At 35.7% G+C, this 6000-nt stretch overlaps 2 non-coding genes across 2 annotated transcripts; both read left to right on the top strand.

Moving 5' to 3' along the window:
- The first annotated feature begins 2636 nt into the window (after positions 1 to 2636).
- On the top strand, positions 2637 to 2709 carry Trnat-agu (transfer RNA threonine (anticodon AGU)). The gene has a single exon. It is a non-coding gene; the product is annotated as a tRNA-Thr (tRNA).
- Positions 2710 to 3183: 474 nt separating this feature from the next.
- Positions 3184 to 3256, top strand: Trnat-agu (transfer RNA threonine (anticodon AGU)). The gene has a single exon. It is a non-coding gene; the product is annotated as a tRNA-Thr (tRNA).
- The last annotated feature ends 2744 nt before the right edge of the window (positions 3257 to 6000 follow it).

Below are 6000 nucleotides of genomic sequence, written 5' to 3'. Positions count from 1 at the left end.
GTATATGTACATATGCCCAGTTCATTTCATTTTCACACCACACAACCTTGATACCTCTAAACTGAACGTGGAATTTGATAAAATACGACCAACAGAATTACACTTGTCGTATGTCGAAGCGCCTCAAATTTATTTTTTATTGCTTTTGCTGATTACAGAATTCCCGTTGTTGAGAAATGTCACTTACACTGATCAATGTTGGCTGGAATTAAGTGAACTTAAAGGAATATATCTTCCTTGACAGAAGAGACCAAAGGACAAAAGCAGAAAAAATATGAGTATGCATTTTAGAAGTTGGATATGTGTGGGTGTGTGTGTGGGGGGGGGGGGGCTAAGATTAGCAAAACGTGTTTATAGGTGCCTCGATACATTGAAAAAATGAAATATGAAAGTTATTAATGTATTTATATGATACGTTAATGTTTTTTCTCAAAATTAACACATACTTTTACATCTATTTATTTATTTTTTTTGGTTATAGAAATAAAGACACTGGTTTAATTTGTTTTTATACTAAGTTTACTAGAACTCGAGATTCATAATGTACAGTTACAAAGAAAGATAGGAAGAAACGTGGCTCATTCTTCAAGGAAACAAACATCACATTATTAAATAATATTGCTAAATGTGTGAACAAGGGTGTGTAATAATATTAAAGGGTTACTTAGGCAACCGCAGCAGAAGGGGAATCTGTTTAGTAATGTTCACTTTGTCAGGAAATATGAAGTTATTTCTTTAGAATAAAAACAAATAAAAGTTACAGATTGTTGAAGTGTTGTTTGTGCACTTGTCGTAAATGAATGTCAGTAGTTTAGATCAGTTAGCAAAAAAAGCCAGCTTTGAAAATTCAATCATTTTCTTTTTATAACAAGTGTAAACATTTTTTCTCTTGCGTTGTCTTTAGCTCCCCTTTAAGTAAAGCATATAGTATTTTGCTTGGCATGGTATTTATACACTATTTTTCGAAAGCTTCACGATTTCTACGTACACGAAATATTGTATGTTTTGCTATAACATTCAACGACAACGGAACATTGCAATCCAAATGCATGTGTGACTTCATCTATACACGAAAGTGATCTACGCATAGATTGGTGAAGTGTAACCCAGCGCGCGAGATGGCTTTCAAAACCAGTATTTGAAAGGAGTCGGTCAGAAACCCTTTGTTCTAATCCAACCATAAAATAATTCAAATAGCGAATTCCTGGCACAGCCGAAAGGAAAACATGACATTTGTGGGTGTTTGTGTATGAGGTGTACTTGGCATAGCACATTTAGGCATAACAGATGGACAATGCTCATATGTAGAGCCCGTATAATGAAATATTTCCGTCTTTGTTATGAGAGTCTTTATTTTGGGATATTCTGGCGACAAACCCTTTAAAAGTTATATTGAAGAGAAAATATCCACAAAGCTATTTGAAACTGGGCCCATTTGATATCTTGTCCATAAGTCGAGATATGATTGGTTGCATGTAAGCTATCTTGACTGGTCAAATATTCTACTCCTGCAGGAAGCTGGATCACAGTAAGAGGTCTGTGATATCATCTGGGCAAGTTCTCTTCGAAAGCTTTACTTAGGATATTTCAATCTTCATGTTTTTCCTTCAGACCTAACTAATTTAGCATGTTTCACTAGCTGTGGAGTTCTCTGTATAAAAATTTTCATCAAAATATATCATTTTTGTATAAATAATATTTTTCTCTGTGGATACATGATTTGAAATATAATAAAGATAAACAAAGACATATATTCAGCTGAAGTGCCCTGATGACAATATTCATTCTACTGTTGCCAGATGCAATTGCAAAATGTCACAACATTTGTAAAGTTCACATCATTGCGATATAAATGCGGTGAGGATAAGGTTTTCAGCTACAAATGCAAGACATTTTCAGCAATTTTGCTGACCGTTGAAGTTCAGCAACCAGAAATTCATTTGAAATATTACGACCCGGTAGATTGGATACCAAGTTTCACTGTATCTCACACGCCCAGCTTTTACCTATAGCCCTTGTCTGCTTGTATGCATATAATTTTTTTTTTATCTCATATAGTTAAGAACGATAATAATTATCATTTTAATAATATTGTTAGTTTGTAATAATTGTGGTCTCAATGAACACACCTACAGTGGTTACGATAATCATTGCATACATTTGGAATCTATATATTTCTGTATTTGATAGAGATACGTTATAATGTTTACTCAAACACTGCACACCACCATTTCTATTTCACACCTGTTTAGACACAGGTGTTAGGTGTTCATCGCATCATACGTTTTCATTCATCTGTAGTCTATCATTTTCAACTTCAATAACGGTCATATACTGTATCATTCCGACCAAACCTGAAATTACCATATTAACTGAAACATTAATTGGCAAACATCCCATCTGGAAGCAAAGTACTAATTCACATGCATTTGGTTTGAGTTGAAAGACATATTCTGATGAATCCTTGTGTTTTCGGGGTTGTTTTATGACGACGAGAAATGTAAACAAAATCATGGCTGTATCCACAGTGACAACGATTTTATCTAATCGAAACCTATACATCTGTTCAAATTATGGGAGGGTAAAGGTCAGCTATTCATTTTATATGTGTTGTTTTTCCAAATATTTATCACTTCGGCGCTATGGCTTAGTTGGTAAAGCGCCTGTCTAGTAAACAGGAGATCCCCGGTTCAAATCCGGGTGGTGCCTTAGTTTTGAAATTTCTTCAACTTATCGTCTAATTTTGTTTAAGGTTTGTACCCTGATATCACAATTGTATAACTACTAGCCACATATGCGTCAATGAAAAACAGAAACCGAAAAGCCCCTGTCTAGTAAGCAGGAGATCCCCGGTTCGAATCCGGGTGGTGCCTTCTTTTGGGATTACTTTAACTAATACCGCCGTTACCTTTTCATGTTTTTAAGTTAATTACCGTGTTTCAATCTGGAATAACTATCTATGCGTGTTTGTCGGTCAACCTAACAACAATAAGGCGCGATGGCCTAGTTGGTAAAGCGCCTGCCTAGTAAACAGGAGAACCTTGGTTCGAATCCGGTGGTGCCGTCTTTTGGGATTACTTTAAATCATACCGCCGTTACCTTTTCATGTTTTTAAGTTAATTACCGTGTTTCAATCTGGAATAACTATATATATGCATGTTTCGGTCAACCCAACAGCAATAAGGCGCCATGGCTTAGTTGGTAAAGCGCCTATCTAGTAAACAGGAGATCCCCGGTTTGAATCCGGGTGGTGCCTTAGTTTTGAAATTTCTTCAACTTATCGTCTAATTTTGCTTAAGGTTTGTACCTTACCTCCCTGTTTGTACCTTTATAACTTGTTACCTTGTTTGTACCTTTGTACCTTGTACCTCCCTGTTTTGGGAGTGTCCACATATATCGAGAGTTATATCCTGGGTTTATACATTTAAAAAAAAAGTAGTCGGTAGGAATATGATACTCACTTGCAATGTATTTTTACGTGGTATTCCTAACCCTGGAATACATAGGTTGATGGATGGATTGATTGATTTATTTGTTTTATCACGTGAATATATACAATGTGATAGGAAGTCCTCTAAAAAACCTTCAGATGGTTTAACAAAGTAGAGGACTCCCTGTAAAGAAAAGGAAAAATTAAACTTAATATATAAGAAAAAATGAACATGTTCAATTAATAAGATGCAATAATTTTTTGAATAAAGTTTCTTCTGAATGATTTTGTAGAAGGTTTATTTGTAATATTGTCTGATAGAGAATTCCATGTTTTGATTGTACGTGCCCTAAGTGATAACATCCCCATTGTAGAATTATACCTGTTATAATGTGCATTGCCTGAAAATCTGGTATTGTAATGATGAATATCACTGTTACATATTAAAGGAATTGTCTGGTGGAAGATTTTGATACATTGTCCTTGTAGTTATTATTTTTCTCTTTCTAACCATGTAAAAATTGTCCCCATTCGACATTTTCTTCTTGTAGAAATCTGGTTTTCAAATTCACCAGTTTCTCACCAAAAGTACCGTTTGTTCGAACGCTTCAATATGGTGTTTGACGTAGTGCTTGCAGATAGGCAAAACAGGCGACTTGAAGTTAGCACTCCCAATTCCGCAGCAAATTAACTCACGTGTAAGCACATTGAATTGCCTCATATATATAACGTACATACTCGCGAACGTATATACTACAATGCTCAGTTGGTGTACTTGTATAGCGTTACACATAGTACACTCACACTCAAACCACAGTTCATTAACTGTTCTTCGAACTCGCTGAAATAAAATTCACGGATCAAATTAACAGTAAAAGGAAACTTATAAAGTATTCGTTAAACCGAAAGATGAAACTTGGCGGGATCGATGTCATCGCAGAACTGTCCGATTGTAAACGTTAGGGTAGCCTATACACGCGAACATTCTTCGCGCTGGAGCTGGATACCGCGATGTATAAACAACGAAGAGCCTGCTGTTAAAACTTATCTTGTGTTACACAAAGACCACTAAACCACCGATCTACCAAATGTATTGCGGCTTAAGGAGTTTTTTAAATCATATCTAATTTATAAGAAATTTCACCGGAAATTATTGAAGAAATTGATCGAATCGTTGTCAGAGCAGAATATAGCGCTGAAAAGCTTAGGCTTCGCAGAACTGTCCGATTGTCAACGTTTGAGTACAGCCTACATGCGAACATTTTTCGCGTTGGAGCTGGATAGCGCGATGTATAGCCTGAACAACTCAGAGTCTGCTGTTAAAATTTACCTTGTGTTACACAAAGACCACGGAACCACCGCTCAAGTACATGGTGGCTTAAGGAGTTTTTGAAAACATATCTAATTTTTAAGAAATTTCACCGGAAATTAAGGAAGAAATTTATCTGTATACACACGCTGTTTTTGTTGTGATTACCGTATAGGTACTGTGCGGAGGGTGGGTTATGACGCAATCTGCTATGGCAGAGCTGACGTCACGTATTGTACTGTTCAAATCATATTTGAAATGTCTATCCATAACGATTAAAAAATCGTTTCTCTGTCAAACGCAACATTAGCGTTCTCATACTTTGACAACATGTTTGGAAAATTATTTACTATTTTTTAAGGTAACTTCTTTGGGCCACCAGACAATCCTTTTAAGTAGTCATTAAAAGCATTTGGTAACAGTCCATTCCATGCCTTATAAGCAAATGTAGCAAGGTTAACCCTAATAATGTCATCAGTTTTTAACAAATTAGAAAGCTTAAAAAGAGGATTTGTGTGGTCAGGTGGTTTGGCACGTGTTATATGGCGGACTGCTCTCTTCTGTGTAATACAAATGGGATTCAGAATGGTATATCTAGTACCAGACCATATGTTACAACAATACGTAATATGTGGCTGGACTAATGTCTGATAGAGAATCTTTAAAATGTGTTGTGGCAGATAATGCTTAAGCTTAGTTAAAACACCGGTGTTTTTTGCAACTTTTTTACAGAAAGTTGTAATGTGGTCACACCATTTAAGTTCATGATCTATATATACGCCTAAAATTCTAGTCCTATTGACTTGTTGTAGTCGTTTACCACCCATAGTAATAACAGCATTCCATGTAAAAATTTTAGAAGTATTAAATACTATATAGTTTGTTTGATCAATATTCAATGATTATTTGTTGCCAGCGAACCAGCCGCTGAACTTGTCTAATTCAGTTGATACTTCAATATGAAATAAAGTTCTCGATTGTGATACGAAGAAAATATTTGTGTCGTCAGCAAACAAAACAACTTTAACTTTATCAGAAACATTGGTAATGTCATTAATATATAGGATAAAAAGCAATGGACCAAGTATAGAGCCTTGTGGCACACCACATTGAATTCTCTCCGGTTGGGAATGAGCATTTTGTAGGATGTATATTGGTAGCGGTTTGCTAAGTAACTGTCGATCCAATTTAGGGGGGTTCCTCTTATGCCGTAACGGTGTAATTTGTTAAGCAGAAGTGTGTGGTCTATTGTGTCAAAGGC

The sequence above is a fragment of the Apostichopus japonicus genome, chromosome 18, assembly GCF_037975245.1.
Source record: "Apostichopus japonicus isolate 1M-3 chromosome 18, ASM3797524v1, whole genome shotgun sequence".
NCBI lineage: Eukaryota > Metazoa > Echinodermata > Holothuroidea > Aspidochirotida > Stichopodidae > Apostichopus > Apostichopus japonicus.
Note: the sequence above shows the minus strand (reverse complement) of the source record. Positions and strands in the feature narration are given on the sequence as shown.